The sequence below is a fragment of the Fundulus heteroclitus genome, unplaced genomic scaffold (genome assembly GCF_011125445.2).
Source record: "Fundulus heteroclitus isolate FHET01 unplaced genomic scaffold, MU-UCD_Fhet_4.1 scaffold_155, whole genome shotgun sequence".
Classification (NCBI taxonomy): Eukaryota; Metazoa; Chordata; class Actinopteri; order Cyprinodontiformes; family Fundulidae; genus Fundulus; species Fundulus heteroclitus.
In genome coordinates, this window is record NW_023396567.1 from 259907 (window position 1) to 273526 (window position 13620).

The 13620-nt window shown below is 37.1% G+C and overlaps 1 protein-coding gene across 1 annotated transcript in view; it reads left to right on the forward strand.

Moving 5' to 3' along the window:
* The window catches only part of LOC105915574 (cadherin-7), a 149490-nt gene that overhangs the window by 30563 nt on the left and 105307 nt on the right, over positions 1-13620 (forward strand). The window lies entirely within an intron of this gene.

The window sequence follows — 13620 nt, forward strand, 5'->3', positions numbered from 1 at the left end:
CCTGCAGTGACATTTGGATGTTAAGGTCAGAATTTGGCATCAACAACAATAAAGCATGGATCCATCCTGCCTTGCATTAACGATTCAGGCTGGTAGTGGTGGTGTAATGGTGTGGAGGATATTTTCTTGGCACACTTTTGGCCCCTTAGTACCAATTGAGTATCGTGTCAACGCCACAGCCTACCTGAGTATTATTGCTGACCATGTCCATCCCTTTATGACCACAGTGTACCCATCTTCTGATGGCTACTTCCTGCAGGATAAGGCACCATGTCATAGAGTACGAATTACCTCAGAGTGCTTTCTTGAACATGACAGTGAGGAGCCAATTTGGCTCCACACAACAAGATCTATTAGACGGGCTAATATCCCTCCCCCCCAACAACTATTTTACGAGCACCTATTTTACTACCTTTCCACACCAGGAAAGGTCCTAGTGTGTATAAATATCATCTCAGTACATGCATTTGTGACGATTAGAAGCAACTCATGTATTAGAGTGTGGTGGTTTGGTTGTTGGGCTTCTTTTGCTCATTTTGAGGCCTCTACATTTCCACCAATATTTAAGCTGTGGTACAGTTAAATCTATATTTCTTATCTGAAAAGCAATAGTGTATTTTGTAGTCACTTATTTAATGACAGAGAGGACTTTACATCAGAGTTGTGCAATTCATCTTTTTCCAAAATGTGAAATATTGTCAATTGTTCTAGAAAAACAGTTCAGACCTTGCTCCAGTTGTGCAGTGAGATTTATGTCTTTATCAAAGTGCCATTGTGCAGATAATTCCACATATGTATTTGTATTGGTACAATTTAGAAATGCCTTATTTTTTATTTTATTTAATGTTATTTTATAAATGTTTATTTTTTTATATTTGTATTTTATACTTTTAACTTGCACAGTATTAATGTTTGTTTGTGTCTTGATGCATTTGTTTAAAGCGATATTTCGGTGTTTTTAATTTTTTTTTTTGTGATGTCTGTGGTGGTGGTGGGGGGTGGGGGTGGGGGTGGGTTGGGTTGTTCGCCCAGAGCTCCAAACAGGCTAAGACTGTCCCTGTGTATTATTACCACCCAAAGTTTTAATCCAGTCTGGAAGGGCTGAGCTGCTAAAACTGGGGAAAAACCCTGGAGTCTATGGTGCCTTTTGCTCCTCCATCTGGAGTATCGGGCAGTTAAGTCCAGACCATTCAAACTGGTTAGAGGGCGCAGTTCTGTTATCACTGCAGCCGACATCCAACCAAGTGCTAACATCAAATCAGCCCTGGAGGAACTCCATTGTTTTATCATCCACATGCCGCTGTGATTGTAGGTGGAGACTTTAATTATGTAGAAATACAAGCTGTGCTCTCCAAAAAGTCCAAAAATTCATAAATGTTCCTGACCAGAGACAACAGTGTATTAGAAAAGGTCTACTGTAACATTCCAGGAGCATATGTGGCTGCAACAGTTGCGCACTTTGGATTGTCAGGTCTGTTTTCTCCCTTTTAGCTTCTCAGAAAGTGTGGTCACTGCATTCAACTATTTGAACAATATGTCTTGTTTGGGTCTGTGTGTTACCGGTGAATCTGTGTGAATTCTGAGTCGTCTCACCAAAATTTCACTATGTTTACATAATGACAATAAAGATTCTTAATTCTTGTTGGTTGATTCTTGTGAGTTTTACACAACAAAAACGTACTATGAGTCATGATTTCTGATGAATTATAAATAATATTTTCATGCATTCTATGTATTATCGGTGAAATTATGTCCGTTTGTAGTTAACAGTGCACATCATGCTGGAAATTAGAAAAACTCCTCTTTTTATATTGCCTAAATTAAATGGAGTTGCTCAATGTGTTGATAGCTATGATTAAATCCCTTTACTATAACTTCTGTCACATGAAGTGCATAAATCCTATCTGTGCCTGAGTACCTCACACAGACAGCGCCATCCAGGTATAAGTCAGTGATAACAAAGGCGCTGAGGCATTTTTAGAACCTTCAAAGTCAAAATGAGTATTTAACCAGGCATACAGTGACATCAGGAACCCTTCCAAAGGAAGCAGTGCTTTGCTTACAGCAGAGGCACCGAGATCTCTAAAGGATTACACAGCTGACTGTCAACGGGAGGTACAGAGCTCAAGCTTAAAGAACCAGAGGATTAGAGTACAAGGGCTCAGAGTCTCGTGTCCAACTCGAGATAAGACAGGAAGTCGGTGAAAAAACTACAGAGGAGGGCACATTTACACCCTCGAGTGCTGAAACACGGGGTCACATGAGTCCCTTTATTTACTCAGCTGCCTCCTGTGAAAGTCTTCATTGCAAGGTGTGCGGGCAATAGGAGAATAATTCATCACTCCTCTTTGTAAATATCTGCCCAGAGCAATCACCAATGTGATAAAGAAGAGGGAAGGGCCGTGCACCTCTTGTCCTCAATAATTCCTTTATAGATGTCTTTAAATCATTAATGGTCACGGCTTTGCCCCGCTGATGAATGGGTTCAATTTAGAGAAAATCATGAATTTAATTAATTAAAGTAATTAGAGGCAGAACCCATCCAGATACACAGAGACCTTTCGGCCCAAGGATCTCTGAAGGCCTTTGTCTTAATCACAGGAGAGGTGTCAAATAAAAGACAAGAGAGCTCGAGGACAGTTGGAGGTGTGACAGTCATGAGGCCGGGTACTCGCAAAGGGCCAAAAGAGCAGTTTGAGTTGACATTACATTCCCCATGCTTGTAATGAGTCCTCTAAGCCATGGCTGCTGAATTTACTACTTCAACATTATCCTGCTGTCATGCTTCCTGTCTTATTCAAGGGAGCATCTATCAAGGATGGGGTATTTTTTTTCTATTATTCAAACCTGGAATTGGAGGAGAATGTTGATTGAGATCTTTTGTTGAACATAAGGGGTTTTGTAACTATTCATTAAAGAGTATAAATGAGCACCTTAGGTGAGCATGTCAAACCTGATGCAACCCAGTAAATCGGTCTTGCAATATTTATTTCTGCAAAGCTTTTAGTCTGCAAATTGAATCATGCAAGAAATATTGCATCAGTATTTTCCAGTTGTTATACATTTAGTAAAGCCAAAAGGGCTAGGGTATGTAAACCCATACATTTTAAATACTGTGACTCTATAGACTGATAACTGCCTCTAAAGAAGCTGGTAAATAGCATTCTCTCATTCCCATTATTGGTGCTAAAGTATTTTTAATATAGCAGATGATGTACATCGTCATCATTGGTCTTTAGCCTTTTTAGGTCATGTCTGGAATGATTGTCTTTAGCTTTAATGGACTGAGATTTGTGAGTTTTATTGATGTGTTTGTAATGTTCACTCAGTCACTCAAGCATCCACCAACTCTTACTCCTTCATTATGCACTTGTCTAACTTCATTGTTTTATATCAGTTCTACTTATTCACATATTAAGAGAAAATGGCTATTCAAACCAACCTGGTCCCATGTGAAAAAGTTGTTGTCCTTTCACTTAACTGGGTATACCAACATGCTGGTGAAGATTTCCAGTCATGGAAAAAGGTCCAGTTGTTCTGTTTTTTTAACTTTTTTGGAATGGGTGTACCAACCTAGGCCATACCAGCTGCCACCATGTGTTAAAGGGATCCAGGATTAGTTTAACATCTTGGCCTAAATATGTTGTGATATTTCTATTAACTTAAAAATTGCTGTTTTAATACCTTAAAAACTTGTAATTACATCAAAAAAAATCTTTTGCTATATTTTTCGCACATGGAGGTCGCCATTTTTTTCACCTGCGCAATGCATGCTGAGTTAATGAAGTGGTTATGTCCTACTGGACTGGAAGTTACAGAGTTTACACATTACCCAAGTTTTTTATCGTATTCTGTTTGACTGGTGTAAATTTAGACAATGCCACACTGTGTCTCGTCAGCGCTTAGATTCACATGTAGATTCACCTGGAACTGGTGGCCCGAACAATGGAGAGTCGTTAGGCTCATCGTTAGCCTGGCTACCAGGAGAAATGTTGTGGGTCACATGAAATTAAATTATTCAATAGCTATTTTTTCAAATGCACAGTAGTCTATGGCAGCAGCATCATTCTCCAATGAGAAAGCGATAAATCATCCCATCTAAAAATGTATTGGCTGATTGTGTCGTGATGTAAACAAATGTTTTCCCACACAATTGCAAGCCACCTCTGCGCTGCTTATGACTGCTACTTCGTTTGCTTCGTTAGCTTAGCTAGCTTTAAGGCTGTGTCCACTGCAAGTGCTGAGAGGTGTTTCTCGTCCCTCCGTCGTATCAAGACCTATCTGAGATCAACAATGACCCAGAAAAGACTAAATAGCTTGATGTGCGCCCACACACACAGGGATCTTTTGACCACAGTGGATGCTTTGAGGATAGCCAGGGACTTCAACCAGCATAATGACAGACGGAGACACTTTTTCGGGAATATTTATAGCAGGGGTGAGTTTGACTTTTCTTTTTAATGTATTTTTATTCTGTAAATATTGTTAGCTGTAATATAATGATTGTAAGTGGAAATAAATCCGGGGCATGTTTGCTGGAACGTCATAAAAAAAGTTAAATAAAAATTTGGTGCCGATTTTAATTCTAACATGGCAGACACATTTATCATGCTCAAGGACCACAGCCTATGAGAAAGCAATACATTCTGGTGTCTAAAAATGGATTGGCTTGTTTTGTGTCATGTGACGCAAATCAGTTGCGTGATCAAGGGAACTGGTCTGCAGTTAGCGCGGTCCGGTTCTGTCTAGTGTGGTCCAGTTCAGTCTGCTGACCATTTACACACAAGAGTTATCTCGGTTACCGAGCTCGGACTGGTCTCGACTCGGTTAAAAAAGTGTAGTGTAAACAGGCCTAAAGTCCTTACTCCCAGCCTGAAACTCTTGTCTCTCCTCTTCTCTATCTACCGAACTCGACGTCCTTCTCTTCTTCTTTGCTTACCAACAGTAGCCCAATTTTTTCCCCTGATATTCTCTCGGTCACCAACCAGTGGCAGTTGTTGTTAGCCCGGGCCGCGAACAATGCGGTATGAGCATCATATTATAACCTCTGTGTTGGCTTGAATATCGGGTTCTCCACTTACTAGATCATTACAGTAACATGCTTTTATTTAGATGTCTTTCGATTTTGAGCTAAAATCCTTTTTTATTTTGTCTTTTTTTTTTTTTTTTTACCAAATGGGCTGGAAAAACACCTAATGCTCCTTTGGCAAGGTTCAATTACCGAACTGCACTGCATCTCTGGGAATGATTGACGCAGTATAAAAAATCTTTATATAAGTACAATATTTTCTGTTATTTAAATCTTTGGTTAGTTCCCTCAAAATGTCAGTACATCTTGTAAAGTGCAATCTCAAATTGCAAGTGTAATACTTTCTGTTTATGTAAGGGCCCGAAGAATACCCGCCTCCGCTTCATGATAGGCACGTTGCATTTATTTTCGTTACTGACACATGACAGTTCTTTGCCGAAGACATGGAAATGATTAGAAAGCGTGTTTTCAACACATCTGTGGAGAATGAATGAAAAATGTGAAGCTCATCAATGAAGATGGACAAACATTAAGGGGGCACTGACAGGCTGACAGCCTGGTGGAGCAGAAAGAATTGGTTCACATATCCGGATGCTCATAAAGGTTTTTTTTTTTTTTTTGGTTTTTGTTTCACTTTTCTTACCATCCATTTCAGCCGGCTAATACTACAGCAATGTTTATTTTACTAACAGAGGATACAAATAGTGGAAAACAGATAGAGAATAACATTTAAGAGCTGTGCTGCATGCAGTTCTTTATGGAATGCTAATTTAAGTCCTCAGCACTCCTTAAATGAAGTGAACAACGCATAATAAAATTCCAGACGTTGCCTGAGGTCTCTTCCATACAGTCATACAGTTTGACCTTGGTGTGTTAAACTACCAGTAATATAACCTGTCAAAACTAAGAGGTGATGATATAATCTAGATGTCCTTCCCCAGCTGGCCTGGTAATAACTTCTCCAAGATTTTTTTGTGCCTTTATATTGTTCACATCCAGGGCCAGAGCCTGTTAATTCTGCTTTATGGCCAAAATGGAGGACTCTAATTTTCAATTTTCATGATCACTTCATTCTGTAAAAGCCTGTAAAATACATCTCATGTAAGAAGGGAGATTTTTATTAGTTTTCTCCCGAGGAAAAAACACAACTTGTAAAGACCGCTTTCTGTCATGTATTTCCATAGTGCGAGATAAAGTTGGATATTAGTACCAGGTAGTTACAGTGCAGAGGAAAAAAAAATGCTCCTTGCGGAATGTGTCTGTCCTTCATTTTTGTCACACTAAAATGTTTCAGATCATTAAACAAATTTTATTAGTTGATAACATAACTGTCACCAAATGATGATTTCAGTTTATAAGGAAAAGAAGCTATCCAAACCATGTGAATAAGAAATTGACCCCAAGCCTCATAAATGGTTCAGACACCTTCAGTGTTCATGATATCTGACAAGGAGTTTTTCACATTGCCAGAGAGGGATTTTACCTTCTTTACGGAATTGTTTGAAGGGCCTTTTCAAGGTCATCCCAAGTAATGTCAAATAAATTTATGTCAGAAGTTTGATTAGGCTGGAGTGCACTTTACCGAGGGCTGAACATTTTACTTCATATTATTTCTGACAAACAAAATCACCCCAGTCCATCACACTATCACTACCATGCTGAACTGATTCCGTTTTCTGAAATCCTCTTGTAGTTTTATGGTAGATGTAATTGGATGCTCAACTCCCCCCACCCCCCTCCCAAAAAAAGAAAAAAGAAAAATTCCTTTTGTCTCATCAGTTCACAGGATATTAAGGTCTAGGGGATCATCATCATTATTTGGAAAATTACAGATGGGTTGATGTGTTTGTTTAGGTCAGCAGTGATTTGGAACTGCCATATGCCTTCCTTTTTTTTTGCCAAGTCTCTTTCTTGTTGTTGATTCATGAACGCAAATTTGAACTGAGAGCAGTGAGACCCACAGTGCTTCAGATATTGATTCATTTCATTTTACTTTTACTTATATAATGCTAATTTACTGCATGCAATCGTAAGGTACTTCACAAAGTCAGTAGTATCAAACCATACAGACAGATTTGCTATAGGATCAACTTGTGTCAAGACATTGACTTGCAGCATTCACTTCTCCTGGATGAGTATGCAGCAACAGTGGACAGTCTCTTGCATTGTGTTGTTGAGTTTGCAGCAATACCTCATACCAAGCATGCATAATAATAGTAATAATAATAATAATAATAATAATAATAATAATAATAATAATAATAATAATACATTTTATTTCTAGCACCTTTCAAAACACTCAAGGACACTGTACAGGTAAAAACAATAAGTGGTAAAAAGAACATTGTCATAATTAAAAGAAACAACACAATCTACACACAGGAAAGTAACAGAAAATCATAGTGAAAAGGCAGGATAAAGACTCGGTATTGCAGATGTCAGGGGGGAGTGAATTCCAGAGTGTGGGCGCAGACCGAGAAAAAGCTCTGCTCCCCATGGTACTAAGACGGGCGGAAGGAACAACGAGGTGAGTGGTAGAAGAGAGAGATGGAGATATGGAGGGGAGAGATTGTTAACAACTTTAAAAGTAAGTAGGAGGATTTTGAACTGAATTCTGAACTTGACAGGTTGCCAGTGGAGTTGATGTAGGACTGGGGTGATGTGATGGAAAGAGGGGGTTCTAGAAATGATGCGAGCTGCTGAGTTTTGTACTGCCTGAAGCTGGTGAAGGGCGAAGGCGATTGATATTGCATAAGTGAAAGTAAGCAGAGTGAGTAAGGTTGTTAATGTGAGAGAAGAAGGACAAGGTACCATCAAGGATGACACCCAGACTCTTGACCTGGGGTGAGGGTGAGATTACAGAGTTGTCAAGTGAAAGGGAGAAACTGTCTGCTTTGGATAATATAGATTTGGTTCCCACTTGGAGGATTTCTATCTTGTCGTTATTCAATTTAAGAAAGTTGGAGGTGAACCAGAGTTTTATGTCGGTTAAGCAGGAGGTTAATGAATGAGGTAGGAGGGAAGAGTTTGTCTTACAGGAAAGATAGAGCTGGGTGTCATCCGCATAGCAGGGAAAATTACTGTTGAATTTCCTGATGGTATTTCCAAGGGGGAGACTGTAAATGATACAGATTAGGGCTCCAAGCACAGAGCCTTGGGGAACACCGGTTGTATCTAGAGAGGAGTTGGCACGATAGGACTTAAACTGAACAAACTGAGTGCGGCCAGAAACGTAGGAATGAAACCAAGCTAGGGGAGTATGAGTAATGCCAATTGTGTATAATCGATGGAGTAGGGTAGGGTGGGAAACTGTGTCAAAGTCTGCGCTCAGATCAAGAAGAATGAGGATGGAAATTAGAGCAGAGTCAGCTGCTATTAAAAGATCATTGGTTATTTTTAAGAGGGTGGTTTCAATACTATGACGGGGATGTAATCAAGACTGGAACTGTTCATAAAGGTTGTTGTAAGTTAAGTGAGAGTGAAGTCGAGAAGAGACTGTTTTTTCCAGTATTTTTGTAATAAAAAAAAAGTTTGCATGTAGTGACAGTGGGGAGGAAAATTCCCCTTTAACAGGAAGAAACCTCCTGCAGAGCCAGGCTATTGTTCTGGGTCCTTTTGTAAAAAATTACATAAAAAACATCTTGGAATTCACAGTTGGTTCATGCTCTGAAAAAAAAGGGTGATAACTATCTTTTCCTGATATTGAAATTTGTTTGAGGATCTGAGGCAGTAAGGTATGGCAAAAACAACAATAACAGAGGAAATCTTTGAGGGGCAAATGCTTTTTCACAGCACCGTATTCCCACGAGAAGCTGAAAAAGCCTTGCTCTGTTAGAATGTCTGTTTTTTTTTTTCAAGATTATTTCAGCAATGTCTGGTGTTGATGACTTCCCTGCTGCCAAGATAGAGTCTGCCTGTAGGCGTCAGCTTTAGGACCAGCACTGACGTATAGTCTAACACAGCAAAAAATACCCTGAACCATTCACGGCTGTTTGTGATAATGTAAGAGTTTATTAAATAGCTTTTCCTCCTCATTGTCGGATGGATATCAATTCTTTGACCTAAAATTGCTTTCTTTATGCACATTAAACGAGCCCAGTTGGAACAGAAAGGCTCATTTATACTATAATGAATGTCTCACTGAAATTGAATGGCACTGATTTTTGCTGATTATGCTTTTGCTGGAAAATGTTTCTCTCCTTCGCTTTCTAAGCCAGTAGCTGTCAGCTAAATTCACATGAGTCAGATGTAAAGAGGAGTAAATAAAAAAAAGAGGTCTTATGTTCTCTCTTCTGTTTTAGAGGAAGTGTGGGAGAGGACAATGCTGTGCTGTATGCGGACAAAACATTTCTGGGCTGTCAGTGGGTTTGTGAGCAGTTAGTTTTAAGAACAGATCTCCTTCTTGGATGCTTGACAGAAGTTTGGAGATTTGCAAGAAACAGCAGGATACCATTACAGGGGCAGGCTGTGTATATTGACTATTACAGCAGTGCACGGTGTCAGCTTTGACCTGAAGGTAGTAATTTCGATCAACATTACTTTCACCTTTTCCAGTTTTGCTTGCGGGTTATGAATCTCAGTTTTCTTCTATATTTCTTGGCCGGACTACTGTTGGCTTTTCTAAACTTTTTTTTTTTTTTTTTTTTTAAACACGTCTTAATAAAAGAAATATAAGCTCACTAAGGAAGGAGTATTATGCCATTGCCTACTACTGATAAGACCAGGAAAAAATTAATTCTACAATCTGGGTATATTTTGACCTACACAACATTCAGTGCTGCATATAAATACAATGTTATAACATTGTATTTCTGTACCCTATAGGGTAAACAAAAAAGTAAAGTTGTACAAAAAAGAACATGAGCAACAGTAAACAAGTACTGGGCATTTTAAATCGCAAAATATATGTACATATTTTTCAATAGTTTAACATTTCTTTGCTAAAGGTAGATTTTTTATTTTTTTGGTCTTAAACCATATTTAAATTTTCTGAGAAACCGTATATTGATTTTCTTCATTAACTAAAAAACAATCATTTAAATTAACAGACATAATTTGAAATACAATATTTTGGGGGTCAAATGATCCTATATAATATTTGAGTTTCACTTGTTGAACTGGGTGATTGAAATAACCTAACTTTTAATTATATTCTAATTTGGTTAGATGCACTTGTATGTTAGGGTAATTGGCTGATGAAAAAATGTTAATCCATCAATACTCTAAGGATAAATGAATAAATCATAATGCATTAATTTTAAAGTATATCATTATAAAACTGGTTTTCCAACGTGTCAGCTTTAGGTTACTCTAATTATAAAAATGTCCCCATAGCACACCTTGGGTGCAGTAAGTATTTCTACTTTTGTTCATATAAAATAATTTGCTCTTTGCATATTTAATGAACTCCTAATTTCATATTTTCAATGAGGTATTGATTGTTGACCGTGTGTAACAACTGGGAAAGGTAAGTGTATGTTTGATTAGAAACACCATCCATTTTGTCCCTAAGTGGAAGGCAGCTGAACGTCTTCTCTGGGATTCAAACCAGGAAACTTTCAGCTGCTCTAACCACTAACCACTTCAGAACTGAAGAAGCCTTTTGGATGAGAGGCAAAACATCTTCTAGAAACAAAACTGCCATACTTTAAAAAAAATGTTTCCGATTAATCACATTTCAAGTCAGCTAACAAAAAAGACAATTAAAGTGTTCAATTAAGTCAGCAATTCAACAAAAGTGGCTTTTTAAAAAAAAAAATAATAATAAAAACAATATTAGATGGGCTGTGCTTGATGTGACCAACATGTTTTCTCACACATTCTCAGTGGTAACCTATATTGTAGCTACAGCTGCCATGGGGCAAACTGTTAAAAGTGAGGTTGCCATACCCCAAGCAAAGCAGGGGAAGTGTGTTGACCAAGGGTACAACAACTGAATGAGTGACAGTGGGGATTCAAACCAGCAACCTGCCATTTCCAAGACAAATTCCTTAGCTCTTGTGCCACTGTCACCCCTAAGTGTTGCCACTGTGTCACTGAGTAACACAGTGATTGCTCAGTTTAAAGCGTGTGCAGCGCAAGGCAGATGTTCATTTGCAAGGGGTCTTATCTGACCCAAGCCTTAACTTTTTCCCAATTGTTGTGCGACAGGCTGGATGTGCTACTCACATGCCGCTCCATAGTGATACTACACAAAGGAGTGCAGACAAAAGTTAGCATCAATAAAGCGAGCCGTGACACCCAAATCATTATAATTTCTAGCAGAAGTCCAATGATCGCATGGGAGAGTGACTTTGAGAGATCACTTTCTAGCTGTTGTAAAGGGTGATATACTGTAGATAAATAAATTATAATTTATTATAATAAATAATACTATATATATATATATATATATATATATATATATATATATATATATATATATATATATATATATATATAAACACTACATCACCTAACCTCCTACACCACAATAGCTAACCCTAACTGTGTTCCCCCCCACTGATCCAAATCACAACTCAAAATACATCTATTTACAGCTGCCTATTCCATCTGATGTATTTTGCTCTATTTATTTAGTCGATTTTATGTATTTCGTTGTCGTTTCATTTTTGTGTATTATTGAATGGTGTCCTTGAGTGTCAACAAAGGCACCTCAAAATAAATTATATTATTGTTATTAAAAATATGTTTTGGATGCGCCAGATTCATGAATGTTTTGAAACACAATTTATTTTTTTATTGAATAATTGTTTATTTGTGCCTCGGTAATATTTTATTTACACTGCAAATAGACAGGCAAAGTAAAGCACACAGTGGCACAAGAAATCATAAGAAGTTATAGTACAATTTAATAATTTCAGAACTGAGTCAAAGGTACATACTCCCATAAAGGATATTAACATTTATACTAAGTTTTATTTAGTGATAAAGGGGAGTGACACTGAAGTTATTTCTTTCTCTAAATGAGTACTTCTTCGTTTTCTCCTAATAAAGAAAGTGAAAAAAATTCCCAAATTGTAACCAATCACACTTTTTGCTCTTAGCAAGAAAAAAGCCCTTTGTCTTCAAAAAATGCTGCCACAGTTCTGAAAATGGTAAAAAGTATTTTTCATAGTATTGGCATCGAGTTTGAAATTTTTGTATTGCGACAATTGTAATATACAGGTGCTGTTCATATAATCAGAATATCATGAAAAAGTAGTTTTTTTTTTGTAATTCCATTTAAAAAGTGAAACCTGTATATTATATTCATTCATGACACACAGACTGGTATATATTTCAAGTGATTATTTATTTTAATTTTGATGATTATAACTGACAACTAATGAAAACCCCAAATTCCATATCTCAGAAAATTGTGAAAAGATTCAATATAGAAGACACCTAGTGCCAGATTTTTAACAGATTTCTTCTATGATTGTTGCTCTTCTAACAAATAAGTACATTTGCTTCACTTTAAATTATTTAGAAGATCATCTTATTTCTTTTGCATATGCCTTTTATTTGAGATTATTTGTATGGTACAAAGTCACAGTAATTGACATCACAAGGTATGTTACAAGATACAGATTAAACTTATAGACAGTAATATATAACATCAATCAAATCAAGTGGCCATATTTTCATTTAATTAGATACATTCTGATTTGATCCCAGTTGTATAATGTGGTCAAATTTAGTTTATTATGCAAACAGGGGAAAAAAGTATAATTCTAAAAAAGCTGAGTATGTTGCATCAAGTCATTGACTTTGCAGCAATCCCTCATTATAAGCATATATAGTATGTGGTAACAATGAATACAATGACTCCTTATATGACTTTATATTACAGCATTATTTCATTATACCTTTCAAACTGTCTTTTTTTTTTAATCGTTTGTTTTTGATATTTGTTTTTTTCTCTTCCAGTAAATTGCAATAAAGAAATATGAATGCAACCTTGTTTTGCTGACCATGGACTAAATTACATTATTTTCAGTATAATATTGTGTTTGTTTTTTAAACCAGAATTAAACACAAAATTGTTGGACTAAATCATGGTGTTCCAAAACACATTTCTTTTGACAAACAACAGCACAACTTACCCATTTAAATACCAAAAGCAAAAAAAAAAAAAAAAATACTTTCTGTGCTCCATAAAACTGTAATAAAATTTTAAAAGAACACCCTAAACTAGCAAACCAAAAACACTTCGGAAGTTTGTGCCTTTTGGCTGCAATATTCTCTTTATCTTTATGATTTAATTTGAACTTCACAGCTACAATTTTCCTCTATAGAACAATATACTCTCCAAGAACATTTTTTCCATCCTAACTGTGTTACTGGATGTGACACTGTCTGCGCAAGTGTGGTCTAGTATTGCAAATACAGAAGTGTTTAAGAGATTTTTATTTAGCCTGATTGGAACAAGATGAAAAATACAGCCCTCTACCATTGCCAGAGGACATGCTTGACTTGTCTAAAGCCCCAGAGAGTTGCAGTTATTTGAATTTACTTTGTTGTCGTTGACTCAGACTTAATAAAATGACAAGAAAGAGGGCCGCTTAGCGATCTGTGGAAAAGGAAATGGCTAAAAGTCTCAAGTGGAC